The 17,833-nt window shown below is 40.3% G+C and overlaps 1 protein-coding gene across 7 annotated transcripts in view; it reads left to right on the top strand.

Moving 5' to 3' along the window:
* MAGI2 (membrane associated guanylate kinase, WW and PDZ domain containing 2) overlaps nt 1-17,833 on the top strand; it is a 1,336,469-nt gene that overhangs the window by 1,314,793 nt on the left and 3,843 nt on the right. The gene's annotated exons all lie outside the window — the stretch shown is intronic.

Here is a 17,833-nt window from a genome sequence, read left to right as displayed (position 1 = left end):
GACTTTTTGATGATGGCCATTCTGACTGGTGCGAGGTGATACCTCATTGTAGTTTTGATTTGCATTTCTCTAATTATGAGTGATGTTGAGCGTCTTTTCATATGCATTTAAAAAAAAACAGTGTGAGTAAACTTTATGTCTTGAAATTGGCTTCTTGAAAGTCTGCTCTGTTTTGAATTCTCTTTCAATTACCTACCCCAGGACATTTGTTGAGGGCCAGTGTCATTTACAACCCCGCAGGCCTTGTGAGTATGAAGTGCCCATAAGCACCAGTTTTAAAGTTGTTATGGGAAACGGCCACAAGGCAGCAGCATTTCTTCATGCCCACCTCAGGTTACTGGGGTATAACCAGAGGCTTGGTGAAAGTCCTGCTCCTGGGTTGTAAATGAGAGTGGAGTGTGGTAGAACAGACACCCCAGGGCTTGTGTCTCATCACTTCTTCCCGCTTACCCATCAGCACCCCGGACAAATCCCAACCCCTGCAAAAGCACTCTGCTGAGGGTGCTGTCATCCGTAGGTGGGGCGACTCTAAGGAAGGAGGCTGGAGGTGGAAAGCCCAGCACCAGGAGACGTGGAGACCAGTTGACTTTTCAAAGCTCTTCCAGCCCAGAGGGTCCACCATCCTTTGGGTGTATTGGGCTTGGTTTTAGCTTTCGGAGGGGCTGCCTGGATCTGGAGGTTGTGGCCCCATCCAGAGGGGACCCGGCACTACAGGTCCATGGGGGGACTCATTTGCTGGCACATCCTTCCCGGCTCCCTAACCCCCATGCCAGCCCAGCCTTGGAACCCAAGGCATCTCAGGCTCCAGGGATATGACTGACACCAGCCGGGGTCCCCGAGGCCTGAGGGGACTATAGTAGGCATTTCTTTTTGTAATTTAATTTTTAGTTTATATTGGCATATAGTTGATTTACAATGTTATGTTTGTTTTAGGTATACAGCAGCTTGATTCAGTTATACATAGATGTTTATCTATTCTTTTCCGGATTCTTTTCTTATATAGGTTATTACAGAGTGTTGAGTGGAATGCCCTGTAGTATACAGTAGGTCCCTGTTGATGATCTATTTCATATATTTTAGTGTATATATGTTAATCCCAACCTCCTAATTTATCCCTGCCCGGCCCCTTTCCCCTTTGGTCACCATAAATTTGTTTTCTAAGTCTGTAAATCTGTTTCTGTTTTGTAAATTAGTTCAGTGGTATCAATTTTTAGACTCCACCTATAATTGATATCATATGATATGTCTTTCTCTGTCTGACTTACTTCACTGAGTATGATCATCTCCAGGTCCATCCATGTAGCTGCAAATGGTATTATTTCATTCTTTCTTATGGCTGAGTAATATTCCCTCATATATATATATACCACATCTTCTTTATCCATACATCTGTGAATGGACATTTTGGTTGCTTCCACGTCTTGGCTATTGTAAACAGTGCTGCGATGAACACTACGGTGCATGTGTCTTTTTGAATTATAGTTTTCTCCAGATATACACCCAGGAGTGGGATTGCCAGATCACATGGTAGTTCTATTTTCAGTTTTTTAAGGAACCACCATACTGTTCTCCATAGTGGCTGCACCAATTTACATTCCCACCAACAGTGCAAGAGGGTTCCCCTTTTTCCACACCCTCTCCAGCATTTATTGTTTGTAGACTTTTTGATGATGGCCATTCTGACAGGTGTGAGGCGATACCTCATTGTAGTTTTGATTTGCATTTCTCTAATAATGAGTGATGTTGAGCATCTTTTCATGTGCTTTTTGGCCATCTGTATGTCTTCTTTGGAGTAATGTCTATTTAGATCTTCTACCCATTTTTTTGATTGGGTTGTTTTTTGACAGCAGCATGAGCTGTTTAATTGGGTTCAAACTATAAATTTAATGGATGACATGTATATAAATATTTATATACATGTCATTTATTATTTCATTTGATCATCACACTTCTGGGAGGGAAGCAGAGTAGATATTACTCCCTAATTCTCAATTCTCAATTTCCCTTGGGAAATTGAGGCTGGAAACGGTTAAGTTCGCACCAAGTGGCAGTACTAGGACTCGAAGCCAGGCCTGCCGTGGCCACTCTTCTCTCTGCAGGTTGCTGACTTACTTTCCTGAAGACAAGTGGGGTCACTTCCTTCTCAGCACGACCCTGAGGCTCCAGGTGACCAGGCAGCTCAGGCACAATTCTGGAGAGGTGAAGTCTGTCCTTCCCAGCTGTGCTACAGACATTTCCACCCCCTTACTCTTCCCCGTGCTTTATCTCCCTTCTCTGAAGCCCAACTCCCAGCTACTAATACTTAGAAAAAATCTATTAAACAAATCTTCCCTGCCTTTCTCCTCTTCCCACCCCAAATGGGGGTTTTTGCATTTTAATGGGGGCTTTTTGAGATATCATTTCTCGTGCAGTGGTTTTCAAACTGTTCTGTTAGAGCTTCCAGGTTCCTAAGAAATGGCCAGAAGAGCCAGAAGGTGGGCCTGGGGGTGAATGCGAGAGACTTCGGACCCACCCAGCCAACCAAAGCTGTTCCATTTTTATCTGCTTTACACATTGGGCTTTCATTTAAGATTTTATTTGAAAAGAAGAATGTGTTGCTTTCTAAAACATGCTTTAAATAAATGAACCGACATATTTCTCATGTATCCTGTAATGCAGATACTTTGCTAATTGAGACTGATCCCTGGGCATCCCCACATCCCCAGATCAATCTGGATTATCAAGATCTTACCTCGTTTAAAAAAAAAAAAAAATGAGTTTCCCAATCTGTTCTCCATGACACCCCCATGATGGGTTATACCAAGCTACTGACTCCCTTTAGCCCTCAGGGTACACAGGAAGGAGCTTGGTTGTTATCTGTAGACGTTGACTGTCTTTGTCTGTATACTGTAGTGCACCGTCTAAATAAGCTCTTTTTCTATGTGTGTCCTGATATGGAAAAGATTAGGAAGCACTAGAATAGAATAACAGTTTGGGCTTGGGCTCTGGAATTATGTAGTCAGTCATCTTGATCTCACTTACTAGCTGAGTGGTCCTGGCAAATTTCTTAATTTATCTAAGCCTCAGCTTCCTCATCTGTGAAATGCGGGTGATAGCACCATATTTCTTAGAACTGTGTGAGGATTAAAAGAGAATATATATGATATGGCATATGGCACAGTTCCTGGTACTTAGGACACACTCAGTAAATGGTAGCTCCACTGTTAATAGCCCCACCTAGCGCTGAGATTTGCCCTCTCAGCCATGGAGGTAAAGTTTGCCACAGCTTTACTACTGCTGCACCTTTGATTATGCTTTCAAAAGAGTATAAATGTGAAGCATCAATAAACAAATATGGTCACAATTTTTAGTTATTGATATGAATAACACCTAGTTTACGTCTCTCTGAGAGGTAGAACAACAAATACATGTTTGAAGGCCATTAAGAATGCCTCCAGATTGGAAACAATGCTTCAGAAAGAGCAGAAGCAAAGTAAAAGAATTACTTTGTTCTGAATTTTTTTAAATGTACATTTTTCTTATTTGTATTTTGTTACAAAAAGCAATCACCTTAGTGATAGCTGAACAAATCCAAATGAGCCATTATGGTTTGAACACATCTTAACAAGATTTTTCTTTAGAATACCAAATGACTTCACATTACTGTCCTTTGATCTACTTTAATAATTTTTATATTTTCCTATAATATTCTGAATTAGAAGAAAATATATTTCAGTACAACCATATCAGTATTCTCGAACCCAGTCAACTGTAGGTTGTAAAAGGAATGGTTTTTATAAGAAATAACACTTAACAAATCCATAGATCTCTTTGCAGAAATTTTATTCATTTGAGCAGTAAAGGAATTTATGTAAAATGTGTTTCTAATATCTAGTATGAATTTTTTATATTACCATATATTTAGCTTTTTAATATTTTATTGAAGTATAGTTGAGTTACAATGTTGTATTACTTTCTGCTGTACAGCAAAGTGTATCAGACATTCTTTTTTTTAATACTCTTTTCTGTTATGGTTTATTATAGGATATTGAATATAGTTCTCTGTGCTCTACAGTAGGACCTTGCTGCTTTTCCATTCTATATACATAAAAGCTTACATCTGCTCACTCCAACCTCCCACTCCATCCCTCCCCCAGTGCCCTCCCCCTTGGCAACCACCAGTCTGTTCTCTATGTCTGTGATTCTGTTCGTTTCATAGATAGGTTTGTTTGTGTCATATTTTAGATTCTACATATAAGTGATATCATATGGTATTTGTCTTTCTCTTTATTTTTTTAAAAAAACATTTATTTTTATTTATTTGCCTGCGTCGGGTCTTAGTTGTGGCACGCAGGATCTTTGTTGAGGCATGCGGGATCTTTCGTTGCAGAGCGCAGGCTTCTCTGTAGTTGCGGCACATGGGCTCCAGAGTGCACAGGCTCAGTAGTTGTGGCGTGTGGGATCTTCATTGCGGAGTGTGGGCTTCTCTCTAGTTGTGGTGCGTGGGCTCCAGAGCACGCAGGCTCTGTAGTTGTGCCACTCGGGCTCTCTATTTGCGGCATGCAAGCTCTCTAGTTGTGGCACGCGGGCTCTAGAGCAAGTGGGCTCAGTAGTTGTGGCACGTGGGCTTATTTTTTTTAAAGATTTATTTATTATTTATTTATTTTTGGCTGCATTGGGTCTTAGTTGTGGCACGCAGGATCTTTGTTGTGGCACACGAGCTTCTCTAGTTGTGATGCGCAGGCTTCTCTCTAGTTGTGGCATGCGGGTTTTCTCTTCTCTAGTTGTGGCGTGCAGGCTTCAGGGCGTGTGGGCTCTGTAGTTGTGGCACACGGGTTCCAGAGCACATGGGCTCTGTAGTTTGTGGCACACAGGCTTAGTTACCCCATGGCATGTGGGATCTTAGTTCCCTGACCAGGGATCAAATCCACGTCCCCTGCATTGGAAGGCGGATTCTTAACCACTGGACCACTAGGGGAAGTCCCTGTCTTTCTCTTTCTGACTTATTTCACTTAGTATGATAATCTCTAGTTGCATCCATGTTGCTGGAAATGGCATTATTTCGTTCTTTTTTATAGCTGAGTAGTACTCCATTGTCTATATGTACCACATCTTCTTTATCCATTCATCTGTCAATGGACATTTTTCCATGTCTTGGCTATTGTGAATAGTGCTGCTATGAACATAGGGGTGCCTGTGTCTTTTTGAATTACAGTTTTGTCTGGATATATGCCCAGGAGTGGGATTGCAAGATCATGTGTTAATTATATTTTTAGTTTTCTGAGGAACCTCCATACTGTTTTCCATAGTGGTTACACCCACTTAAATTCCCATCAACAGTGTAGGAGGGTGCCCTTTTCTCCACATCCTCTCCAGCATTTGTTATTTGTAAAGTTTTTAATGATGTCCATTCTGACCGGTATGAGGTGGTACCTCATTGTAGTTTTGATTTGCATTTCTGTAATAATTAGTGATGATGAGCATCTTTCTGTGTGCCTGTTGGCCATCTGTATTTCTTCTTTGGAAAAATGTCTGTTTAGGTCTTCTGCCCATTTTTCAATCAGGTTGTTTGTTTTTTTGTTATCAAGTTGTATGAGCTGTTTGTATATTTTGGAAATTAAGCCCTTGTCGGTCACATCATTTGCAAATATTTTCTCCCATTCCATGGGTTGTCTTTTCGTTTTGTTTATGGCTTCCTTTGCTGTACAAAAGCTTATACGTTTGATTAGGTCCCATTTGTTTATTTTTGCTTTTATTTCTATTGCCTTGGGAGACTAACCTAAGAAAACATTGGTACCATTTATGTCAGAGAATGTTTTGCCTATGTTCTCTTCTAGGAGTTTTATGATGTCATGTCTTATATTTAAGTCTTTAAGCCATTTTGAGTTTATTTCTGTGTATGATGTGAGGGTGTGTTCTAACTTCATCAATTTACATGCGGCCGTCCAACTTTTCCAACACCACTTGTGAAGAGACTTTTTCCCACTGTAGTATGAGTATTTTCAATTCAGTTCAGCTTCAAGGTGTGACAGTGTGAGGGATATTTTTAAAGTACATAGTATTATCCCCACCCTTAAGAAATCTAATTTCATCATTCTCTGATTCTAGCCTATATGCCCAGCATTTCCACAAATCAACACCCTAACTATGGTGACCGTCCTTCTATGTCCAAGGTTCAAACACAAATAGCATTTCAGAGTCTCCATTTGGAATAACGATGGATCTACCTCTGACAGTGCCTTTGATGGGAGTTTCTGTCATACCGCCCTAGAAGAGATGAGCCCCATTTCTCAATCAAAATAGTGGATAGCAAAGGAGTCTACTGACAGTGTTTCAGCTGAGCTTGTAGAACCTCACCCAGTTCAGAAAATCATTCAACAGCCCTGCTCCATTACCTCCCAGCTATGTAGCCTTGAACAAGGTACTTAAACTCTTTGTGCCTTTGTTTCCCCATCTGTAAAATGTGCATGTTTACAGGTGAGTAAATACATTTCAAGGGTTTAGAAGAGTGCCTGGTACCTAGGAAACACCTCAGTCCATGTTAAATGTTGTCAATATTAGTCATTCCAGTGGTGGTAATAGTATTATTACTTTTCTGAACACACTAATCCAAAAGGCAACCACTAGACTCCAGGCCCCAGCCCTAATTGAGAGGAGGAGAGAAGTGCAGGAACTCTTTTCCAGGGTTTGGGGGACCAATGAGCCCAAGCTGGAAGCCCTAAGGCTCTCAGGTGAGGCGTGGGGTGGGAGACAGGCCCTCTTTCCCTGCAACAATCCCTGGCTTCCTTCCAAGGGGTCTCCCTTACCCTTCAGCATAGGATAAAGTGAACTCTTCCTTGATCTGAGTTACATTTTCCCCTTCTGTACAAATTTTTGCTGCCGATAAGAGTCAGATGGGAAAACCAATAATGCAGATACTTATTTACCACAGTAAGTAGTTTAATCCTAGTGGGTTACCTCTCTGGTATTGTCACTCGGGTTATATTCCATAAAATAAACAAACTGTTGAAGCACAGTAGGTAAGGTTTTTTTAAATCTCGGGCATATGAAGTGAAAGAGAGCATTTTTATTTTTGAGTATTGCCAAGTTCCTATGAGATAATTTAAGAGGTCATACATCTTTTAACTCAGAGATAATGGTGTGTGTGTTTGTGTGTAATGTGTGTACATATATACTAATGACATGTAATTTGTAATTATGTATTAATTGGTCTATTTTCTAGGAGAGATCCAAACTGCCTAGTGCTGATAATAGCAAGGGGAATAAACTTGATCCTAACTTGGGAAAGGGATTTGCCTCTCCCCCAATGGCACATAAGATATATAGGTTCTATATCTATATATCTTATCTGAACATTCACTGGCATGTTGATTCATGATTCCCCCGGGATGAAGCTCCTTTAAGCAAAGTCATTATGTCATTATGGCTGATAAGATTACAAAGGGAAAGAACATCTGTTAAGTCAGATGGACTTGGATCTGGAACTTCTCTTTACTGCATCCCAGGAGCCACCAATGAAAGCTGAAAACTCTTCCCAATGTCCTTCCTGTCACTGGAGTCCTCCGTCTGCTCTCCTCCCCCAAACTTCTTTCTCTCCTCTCCCACTTCAGATAGGCATTATCATTTCACCACCATCCTTCCTCTGAAGGCATCTGGTTTCAAATCTTCCATTTCTATTTGTGAAATAGATTTATTTGTTCATCAAATATACACTGAGCATGTATTGTTGTGTCAACCACTATGCTAGGTATTAAGTCCACTGCAATAAACAAGACCAGTATGGTCACTGCCCTCATGAAACTTAAAATCTCCTAGTTGAGACTGATGTTAATCAAATGACGAAGCAACTGTGTAATTCCAAATTCTAAGCACTATGAGGAAATAAAGACAAGATGCTGTTGAGGAAAGCAGAGTATCTACTGTGGGTTGGGGTTCTCTGGGGTGATATTTAAGGGTGCTAAAAAATGAAAAAGAACCCACCATGTGAACCGCCGTGGGGAGAAACTTCTGGGCAGAGGAGTCAGCAATGAAGTACGTCCCAGAATAGAGAATGAGCTTGTCCTTTGAATAACTGCACCAAGACCAGTGTGGATGGGGAACAGGAGACAGACATAAATCTAGGGAGGTTGGCAGGGGCCAGATCATGCAGGCTTTTGTGGGTCATGTTAATCATTTTGGATTTTACTGTAAGAGCGGTGAGAATCCACCAAAAGTTTTAAGCAAAGGAATGGCATGATCAAATTTATGTCTCAAAGAGATTGTTGTGGATGCTGCATGGAGAACCACCAGAGGCAGGCAAGAGTGGTAAAGAGAAGAGTGGGTTAAATGGTAGGAGACCACGTGAGAAACAAGAGTTTGGCAGGCCCATCCCTTGGGTGTCGTAACTAGGTTAGTTGTCCTGGGCTCCGAACTCAGGGGAGGGAATGTGGCTTACAATATACTGCACTTAACTTCTGCTGTCTGAACAACATGGAAATTCAGATTTGAATTTCCTTTCTTTACCAGTATCCCCAAGGGTTTAAAAAATATGTCCATGCTGTGGCCTTTTTTTTTTTTTTTTTAAATTATTTATTTATTTATTTATTTTTGGCTGTGTTGGGTCTTCGTTTCTGCGTGAGGGCTTTTTCTAGTTGCGGCAAGCGGGGGCCACTCCTCATCGCAGTGTGCGGGCCTCTCACTATCGCAGCCTCTCTTGTTGCGGAGCACAGGCTCCAGATGCGCAGGCTCAGCAGTTGTGGCTCACGGGCTCAGCCGCTCCGTGGCACGTGGGATCTTCCCAGACCAGGGCTCGAACCCGTGTCCCCTGCATTAGCAGGCAGACCCTCAACCACTGTGCCACCAGGGAAGCCCTGTGGCCTTCTTTTAAGTGTGATTATCTCAGGTGGCCCTCATGGGTTGCATTCTTCCAAGACTGCCCTGTATCTTGAACTAGGATGGTGAAAGTGAAGGGGAACGTGAGTTGACAGAATCCATGTGTATTTGAAAATGAGACTAATAAGGCTTGCAGGTGGATTGTATTTGTGAGGGGAGAGAGAGAAAGGAATCAAAGATGACTCCAAGTGATGGTTGTGCCATTCACCAAGATGGGAAAAATAAGGAAAGAGTGCAGAATGGACTTGGGAAGAAAAGATTTGCTTTTGGGGCTTGTTAAATTGAAGATGCCAGTGAATGGTCTGAGCAGAGATACCAAGTAGGCAGATGGATATATCAGCACAGAGCCCATAGCACGGAGCTCAGCAGAAGCATTTGGGAGTAGTTGTTGTAAAGAAGCACCATAAGTAGATGAGAACACTTGGGAGAGATTGTGAAGAATGCCAACAGTTAGAGGCCAGGTAAAAGAAGAGTAATCTATAACGTAAACTGAGAAGGACCAGCCAGAGGGGTGGGAAAAAGAGCAGGAGAAAGGCGTGTCATAGAAGTCTGGAGTCCAGCTCGTTTCTGGGAGCAGTCAGCTGTGAGAACTGTGGTGAGATGAAGCATCTAGATGATACCACGAGGTGTCCTCTGGATTTGACAGCAGAAAGATCATGGGTGACCTTGAAGAGAACAGTTCCACTCAGGTGAGGATGAGAGGGCAGGCAGAGGAAGCCAACTTGGAATAAAAAGCTTTTTCCTTTCTGATTGCAGCCATTGGGCCTGGGGATGTTTTTTGGACAAAGAGGCTCCAGAAATCCCAGCAGGCACATATGGCCCGTTATGTCTTTCGAGGATGCGTCTCTGTTATTTCTAATTCTAGTTAGAACATCTCCAACAGGAAGGGTGTGTGAAGCTCGTCCTCCTAGGCAAGGATTCTGAAGTGAACACGATCGCATGCTTTAGCCAGTGGCCAGGCCAGGTTCAAGAAGAAAAAAGGGGGCAGGGGCATGGGCGACGGCCAAAATAAGGTTTCAAGGAATCAGAACTGAACGTGGTTAATTCTTCTGGTTATTGTGTGTCAAAATTCCATGAAAACTAGAGTTTGAAATGTTACAGAAGGCCTCCCCCTGGCCCCCACAGTCCATGTCACCTAGACAGGCAGGTGAAAGGTGAGGAAGGGGCTGCCTGCCGTCTGCCCTTGGTGCTTCATGGAGCTTTGCAGGCTCGTGCCTGGTGCGGACACCATGTGTCTCGTAGTGAACTGGAGAATTCTTGCCCAGAAAACTGAAAACTGTGGAACCACATATATAAATGTCCATCTTGAGATCACTTTAGGATCTAGTTCATTTTAATTTTAGACTAATATTCTTAATCAGTAGTGGCTTGAAACATTTTAACTTTCAGTTTCTCCCACTAAGTATTTAATGATCTACAAACAAACGCTTGCAAAATTTGTTTATAATAAAAGGGATTCTTTTGTATTTTGAATAATTTCACCTTCTGGTTTATCGTTATAAGACGTCCACAAGTAAATGCTAAACACTCTGGTCAGTGCTGGGATCTAGTTCCCGTTGGCCTCCTCAGTGGCCACTGGGCATGTCCATTTCACTGCTTAGATCCTATTTGCAAGGTGACATCTTAGGACAATTTTCTCAATAAAAAGAGTCAAGAAACCCAGCATTTTACTCCTGGCTGACCCATTTTGTAATCTTGGTCAAGTTACTTAACCTCTCTCTGCTTCGAGTCCTCCTTCAGGAAATGGTGTGAATGATATCAACCTCCCTATGTCTCAGGAGTGATTTGAGGCCAGCTACTTGTCTCTGCCATGTGTGACATCATGGTGGGGGAAAAGAGCTTTTGAAATGTGAAATATTATTAGCCTGGTGCAAGTCAGAGGTTATCACTGTAAAAGGCCTCTACAGAGGCCTTTTGAAGACTTCTTTTTAACGCTTTCAGGCAGTATCTTCCTATATGGGTGGAGTTGCCACCGTCTATCATTTATTTCATTTTAAAGCTCTAACCCAGGCAGAAGCAGAACATACTTGAGTTTTCATTGAAAACATTTGCATTTGAAGATTTCAGAATACTCCTGGAGGTAACCAAGGATACCAGAGATAGAGCAAAACCACACTTGGAATCATAGCATATGGGAATGGCTGATTTACTGCACTTATTCAGAACTTCACCTGCATGTATGCTAGTTCATACGGCCAGACCATTAGTAGACAGCCACTGAGGCACAGAAGAAAAATCTGGCTCAACTATGCGTGAAAAATCATCATAACTCTCCCGTTGCAAGGTGCTTTTCCCTTTGGAAGTGCATGCCTCGCCTCTGTGGGTAAACATTCTATCTCTACCTTATAAAGGGAGAAATTGAGGCTCAGAGAGATCGAGTGGTAAATGCCAGAGGCAGGAGTAAGTTCCAGGTCTTCTGATGCTTTTCTAGGATTTTTCACTAAGTGAACATGATAATGGATATCAGTCTATGGAAAGAAGGAAGAGAACATTGTGCACTAAATACTCCATTCAAATTTCACAGCAAAGGAGAAACTGTTTTTTAGTATCTGATATTCTATGTGTGGCCAGAATTACTGGAACTATCTGTCCTCTTCCTCTCCTTATCTCTTTATAAATTGGCGTCAAGGGTAACAGATAAGAATCCTCTACTTTTAAACAAAGTAGACCCTTAACATTCATAGACCGAGTTTCTAACACATGTCAAAGGGGCAGGAATTTGAATCACATGCTGGTGTGTAGGACTGAATCTCTTAGCTAGCGAGGGAGCCTCGCTGCCATGTGGCATTCAGATATCAATGTGGCTTCTTTGTTCCTCACTCATGGCCATACAGCAGTTCCATGGAAAACAATTACGCTCTAGAGTAATATTCCAAAGTTGGAGGATTTCCAAAGGCCTTGGGACATATTCCTTATAAATATTAAGGGATCACTATATTGGATTTCTCTGCTTTAATTTTGCTTTAGTGGCCAGAACCTCAGTGGCAATGTTAGTGCTCAGAGCAGTAACTAAACTCATCTCAGATTCCTAACATATCTGTCCTCCTCCTACTTGGCTTCTGACTGGTGGTTGCTTAAAAAAAAAACAAAAAAAAAAAACAAGTTCTCATTTTTATCGTTCTAACTTGTATGTGTTTTGTTGTAAATTGTCTGAAATCCTTTCTTAGAGAGATCTTAAATCCCAAATAAATGTTGAAACTAGGCTTCCTAGAAAGAGTCATCTCTCTTAGTCCCAGGCCTACTATAATGTCAGAACTACTAAAGAGAATTAAGAACAATGATTTCTTAAAAGACAAGACAATAATGAATGTTCTTATTTAATTTTTTATTAAAGTATTTTTTATTGAAGTATTTTATTTTCATTTTATTTTTTTAATTGAAGTATAGTTGATTTACAATATCATGTTAGTTTCAGGTGTACAGCACAGTGATTCAGTTCTACATACATACATATATTCTTCAGATTCTCTTCCTCCATAGGCCATCACAAAATACTGAGTATAGTTCCCTATGCTACACAGTAGGTCCTTGTTGTTTGTCTATTTTATATATAGTAGAGTGTATATATTAATCCCAACCTCCTAATTTATCCTTCCCCTCACTCCCCTTTTACCTTTGGTAACCGTAAGTTTGTTTTTTATGTCTGTGAATCTCTTTCTATTTAGAAAATGAGCTCATTTGTATCTTTTTTATTGTTTTTTTTAAGATTCCACATATAATCGACATTATATGATATTTATCTTTCTCTGTCTGACTTCACTTAGTATGATAATCTCTAGGTCCATCCATTTGCTGCAGATAACATTTGTTTAATGGCTGAGTAATATTCCATATACACCACATCTTCTTCATCCTTTCATCTGATGATGGACACTTACGTTGTTTCCATGCCTTGGCTATTGTAAATAGTGCTGCAATGACCATTGGGGTGCATGTATCTTTTGGAATTATGGTTTTCTCTAGATATTCGCCTAGGAGTGGGATTGCCGGATGATATGGTAGCTCTATTTTTAGTTTTTTCAATGGAACCTTCATACTCTTCTCCATAGTGGCTGTACCAATTTACATTCCCACCAACAGTGTAGGAGGATTCCCTTTTCTCCACACCCTCTCCAGCATTTATTGCTTGTAGACTTTTTGATGATGGCCATTCTGACCAGTGTGAGGTGATACCTCATTGTAGTTTTCAATTGCATTTCTCTAATAGTTAGCGATGTTGAGCATCTTTTCATGTGCTTATTGGCCATCTGTATGTCTTCTTTGGAGAAATGTCTATTTAGATATTCTGCCCATTTTTTGATTGGGTTGTTTGGTTTTTTAATATTGAACTATACGAGCTCTTTGTATATTTTGGAAATTAATCCCTTGTTGGCTGTATCACTTTCAAATGTTTTCTCCCATTCCATAGCTAGTCTTTTTGTTTTGTTTACAGTTTCCTTTGCTATGCAAAAGCTTTGAAGTTTCATTAGGTCCCATTTGTTTATTTTTGTTTTTATTACCATTATTCTAGGAGACAGATCCAAAAAGATAGTGTCATGATTTATGTTGAAGAGTGTCCTGCCTATGTTTTCCTCTAGAAGTTTTATAGTATCCAGTCTTACATTTAGGTCTTTAATCCATTTTGAATTTATTTTTGTGTATGGTGTTAGAGAATGTTCTAATTTCATTCTTTTATTGGGTTGGCTAAGAATTTCGTTTGGATTTTTCTGTAAGACTAATTAGGTAATTAATTAGGTAATAATTCCGTAAGATTATGGAAAAACCCAAACATACATTTTGGCCAATGCAATACATGTAGCTGACCAGTTTTCCCAGCTCCACTTATTGAAGAGACTGTCTTTTCTCCATTGTATATTCTTGCCTCCTTTGTCATAGATTAATTGATGATAGCTGCATGGGTTTATTTCTGGGCTTTCTATCCTGTTCCATTGATCTATGTGTCTGTTTTTGTGCCAGTATCATACTGTTTTGACTACTGTAGCTTTGTAGTACAGTCTGAAGTCAGGGAGCCTGATTCCTCCAGCTTGGTTTTTTTTTTTTCTTCTCAAGATTGCTTTGACTGTTTGGGGTCTTTTGTGTTTCCATACAACTTTAAAAATTTTTTGTTCTAGTTCTGTGAAAAATGCCATTGCTAATTTGATAGGGATTGCACTGAATCTGTAGATTGCCTTGGGTAGTATAGTCATTTGGACAATGTTGATTCTTCCAATCCAAGAACACGGTGTATCTTTCCATCTGTTTGGGTCATCTTCAATTTCTTTCATCAGTGTCTTACAGTTTTCAGAGTACAGGTCTTTTGCCTCCTTAGGTTTATTCCTAGGTATTTTATTCTTTTTGATGAAGTGGTAAGTGGGATTGTTTCCTTAGTTTCTCTTTCTGATCTTTCATTGTTAATGCATAGAAATGCAACAGATTTCTGTGTATTAATTTTGTACCTTGCAACTTTACCAGATACATTGATGAGCTCTAGTAGTTTTCTGGTAGTATCTTTAGGATTTTCTAGGTATTATAGTATCATGTCATCTGCAAACAGTGACAGTTTTACTCTTTTCCAATTTGGATCCCCTTTATTTCTTTTTCTTCTCTGATAGCTGTGGCTAGAACTTGTAAAACTATGTTGAATAAAAGTGGTGAGAGTGGACATCCTTGTCTTGTTCCTGATCTTACAGGAAATGCTTTCAGTTTTTCACCATTGAGAATGATGTTTTGCTGTGTGTCTGTAAATGGTCTTTATTATGTTGAGGTAGGTTCCCTCTATGCCCAGTTTCTGGAGAGTTTTTTAATCATAAATGGATGTTGAATTTTATCAAAAGCCTTTTCTGCATCTGTTGAGATGATCATCTGGTTTTTCTTCTTCAATTTGTTAATGTGGTGTATCACACTGATTGATTCATGGGTATTGAAAAATCCTTGTATCCCTGGGATAAATCCCACTTGATCATGGTGTATGATCCTTTTAATGTGTTGTTGAATTCAGTTTGCGGATTTTGTTGAGGATTTTTACGTCTATGCTCATCAGTGATATTGGCCTATGATTTTCTTTTTTTTGTGGAATCTTTTGTCTGATTTTGGTATTAGGGTGATGGTTGCCTCATAGAATGGGTTTGGGAAGTGTTCCTTGCTCTGCAATTCTCTGAAATAGTTTCAGAAGGATAGGTGTTACCTCTTCTCCAAATGTTGGGTAGAATTCGCCTGTGTAGCCATCTGGTCCTGGACTTTTGTTTGTTGGGAGTTCTTTAATCACAGATTCAATTTCAGTACTTTTAATTGGTCTGTTCATATTTTCTATTTCTTCCTGGTTCAGTCTTGGGAGAGTGTACCTTTCTAAGAATTTGTCCATTTCTTCCAGGTTGTCCATTTTATTGGCATGTAGTTGCTTCTAGTAGTCTCTTAGGATGCCTTTGTATTTCTGCGGTGTCCGTTGTAACTTCTCCATTTTCATTTCTAATTTTATTGATTTGGGTCCTATCCTTTTTCTTGATGAGTCTGGCTAAAGGTTTATCAATTTTGTTTATCTTTTCAAAGAACCAGCTTTTAGTTTTGTTGATCTTTGGTATTGTTTCCTTCATTTCTTTTTCATTTATTTCTGATCTGATCTTTATGATTTCTTTCCTTCTACTAACTTTGGGTTTTGTTTGTTCTTCTTTCTCTAGTTGCTTTAGGTGTAAGGTTAGGTTGTTTGGGATTTTTTATGTTTCTTGAGGTAAGATTGTATTGCTGCAAACTTCCCTCCTAGAACTGCTTTTGCTGTCTCCCATAGGTTTTGGATCATTTTCATTTGTCTAGGTATTTTTTGATTGCCTCTTTGATTTCTTCAGTGATCCATTGGTTATTTAGTAGCAGATTGTTTATCCTCCATGTATTTGTGTTTTTTGCATTTTTTTTCTTCAAGTTAATTTCTAAACTCATAGTGTTGTGGTTGGAAAAGATGCTTCATTTGATTTCAATTTTCTTAAACTTATCAAGACTTTCTTTGTGGCCCAACATGTGATCTACTCTGGAGAATGTTGCATGTGCACTTGAGAAGAATGTATGTTCTGCTCCTTTAGCATGGAATGTTCTTTAAGTATCAATTTAGTTCATCTGGTCTAATATGTCATTTAAGACCTGCGTTTCCTTATTGATTTTCTGTCTGGATGATCTATTGATTTAAGTGGGGTGTTAAAATCCCCCACTATTATTGTGTTACTGTCAATTTCTCCTTCTATGTCTGTTAACATTTGTTGTATATATTGAGGTGCTCCTATATTGGGTGCATGAATATTTACAATTGTTATATCTTCTTCTTGGATCGATCCCTTGATCATTATGTAATTTCCTTCCTTGGCTCTTGTAACAGTCTTTATTTTAAAGTCTAGTTTGTCTGATATGAGTATTGCTATTCCAGCTTTCTTTTGATTTCCATTTGCATGGAATATCTTTTTCCATCCCCTCACTTTCATCTGTATGTGTCCCTAGGTCTGAAGTGGGTCTCTTCCAGACAGCATATATACATGTCTTGTTTTTGTATCCATTCAGCCAGTCTATGTCTTTTGGTGGGAGCATTTAATCTATTTACATTTAAGGTTATTATCAATATGTATGTTCTAATTGCCATTTTCTTAATTGTTTAGATTTGTTTTTGTAGGTCTTTTTTCTTCCTTTTTTGTTCTTTTGTGATTTGATGACTATCATCTTTAGTGTTGTCTTTGGATTCCTTTTGTGTGTGTGTGTATATCTATTATAGACTTTCGTCTGTGGTTACCGTAAGGTTTTGATATAGCAGTCTGTATGTATACATGGTTGTTTAAGTTGCTGATCTCTTAATTTCAAGTGCATTTCAAGTATGCTGCATTCGTGCTCTCCTCGTCTCACAATTACTGATTTTGATGTCATATTTGTGTGTGGATGATTTCCTGCCTTTCTCAGTGAGCTTTCCCATTTCATACTTTTTTTGTTTCTAGTTGTGGCCTTGTCTTTTCCACTTAGAGAAGTTCCTTTAGCATTTGTTGTAGAGCTGGTTTGGTGGTGCTGAATTCTCTTAGCTTTTGCTTGTCTGTAAAGCTTTTAATTTCTCCATCGAATCTGAATGAGGTCCTTGCTGGGTAATCTTGGTTGTACATTTTTCCCTTTCATCACTTTAAATATGCCCTGCCACTCCCTTCTGGCCTGCAGAGTTTCTGCTGAAAAATCAGCTGCTAATCTTATGGGGGTTCCCTTGTATGTAATTTTTTGCTTTTCCCTTGTTGCTTTTAATATTTCCTCTTTGCTCTGTGTCTCAGCGTGTTCCTCCTTGGGTTAGTCCTGTATGGGACTCTCTGCGCTTCCTGGATTTGGGTGACTGTTGTCTGTCTGCTGGGTGGGGCCGTGTTCCCACCCTGTTGGTTGTTTGGCCTGAGGCGTCCCAGTGCTGGAGCCTACGGAATGTTTGGGGGACCAGGTCTTGGTGCCAAGGGCCCAAAATCTCTGCCTCCAGCCAGAGTTCACATAGGTCCCTGCTATGTCCATCACTAGCTTTTATGACCCCAGAAAGAGCCACAGCTGCCCCCACCTTTGCAGGCGGCTCTCCAAGACCAGCAGGTAGGTCTGGCCCAAGCTCCTATGGAGTTACTCCTTTTGCCCTGGGTCCTGTTGCATACAATACCTTGTGTGCGCACTCCAAGAGTGGAGTCTCTGTTTCCCCCAGGACTGTGGAGCTCCTGCACTCAAGCCCTGCTGGTCTTCAAAGGCAAATACTCTGGGGGCTCAACCTCCCCATGTCAGACCTCTAGGCTGGGGAGCCTGGCATGGGGCTCAGAGCTCTCTCGCTGGTGGGAGAACTTTTGTGATATGATCATTCTCCAGTTTGTGGGTCACCCACCTGGGTCATATGGGATTTGATTATATCACGAGTGCACCCCTCCTCCCATCTCTTGGTTTCTTCTTATGTCTCTGGATGCAGAATATCGTTTTTTTGGTAGATTCCAGTCTTTTTTATCAATGGTTGTTTAGCAGTTAGTTAGTT

The sequence above is a fragment of the Balaenoptera physalus genome (genome assembly GCF_965194825.1).
Source record: "Balaenoptera physalus genome assembly, chromosome: 8".
Taxonomy (NCBI): Eukaryota; Metazoa; Chordata; class Mammalia; order Artiodactyla; family Balaenopteridae; genus Balaenoptera; species Balaenoptera physalus.
This window is presented reverse-complemented; position numbering and strand designations above follow the sequence as displayed.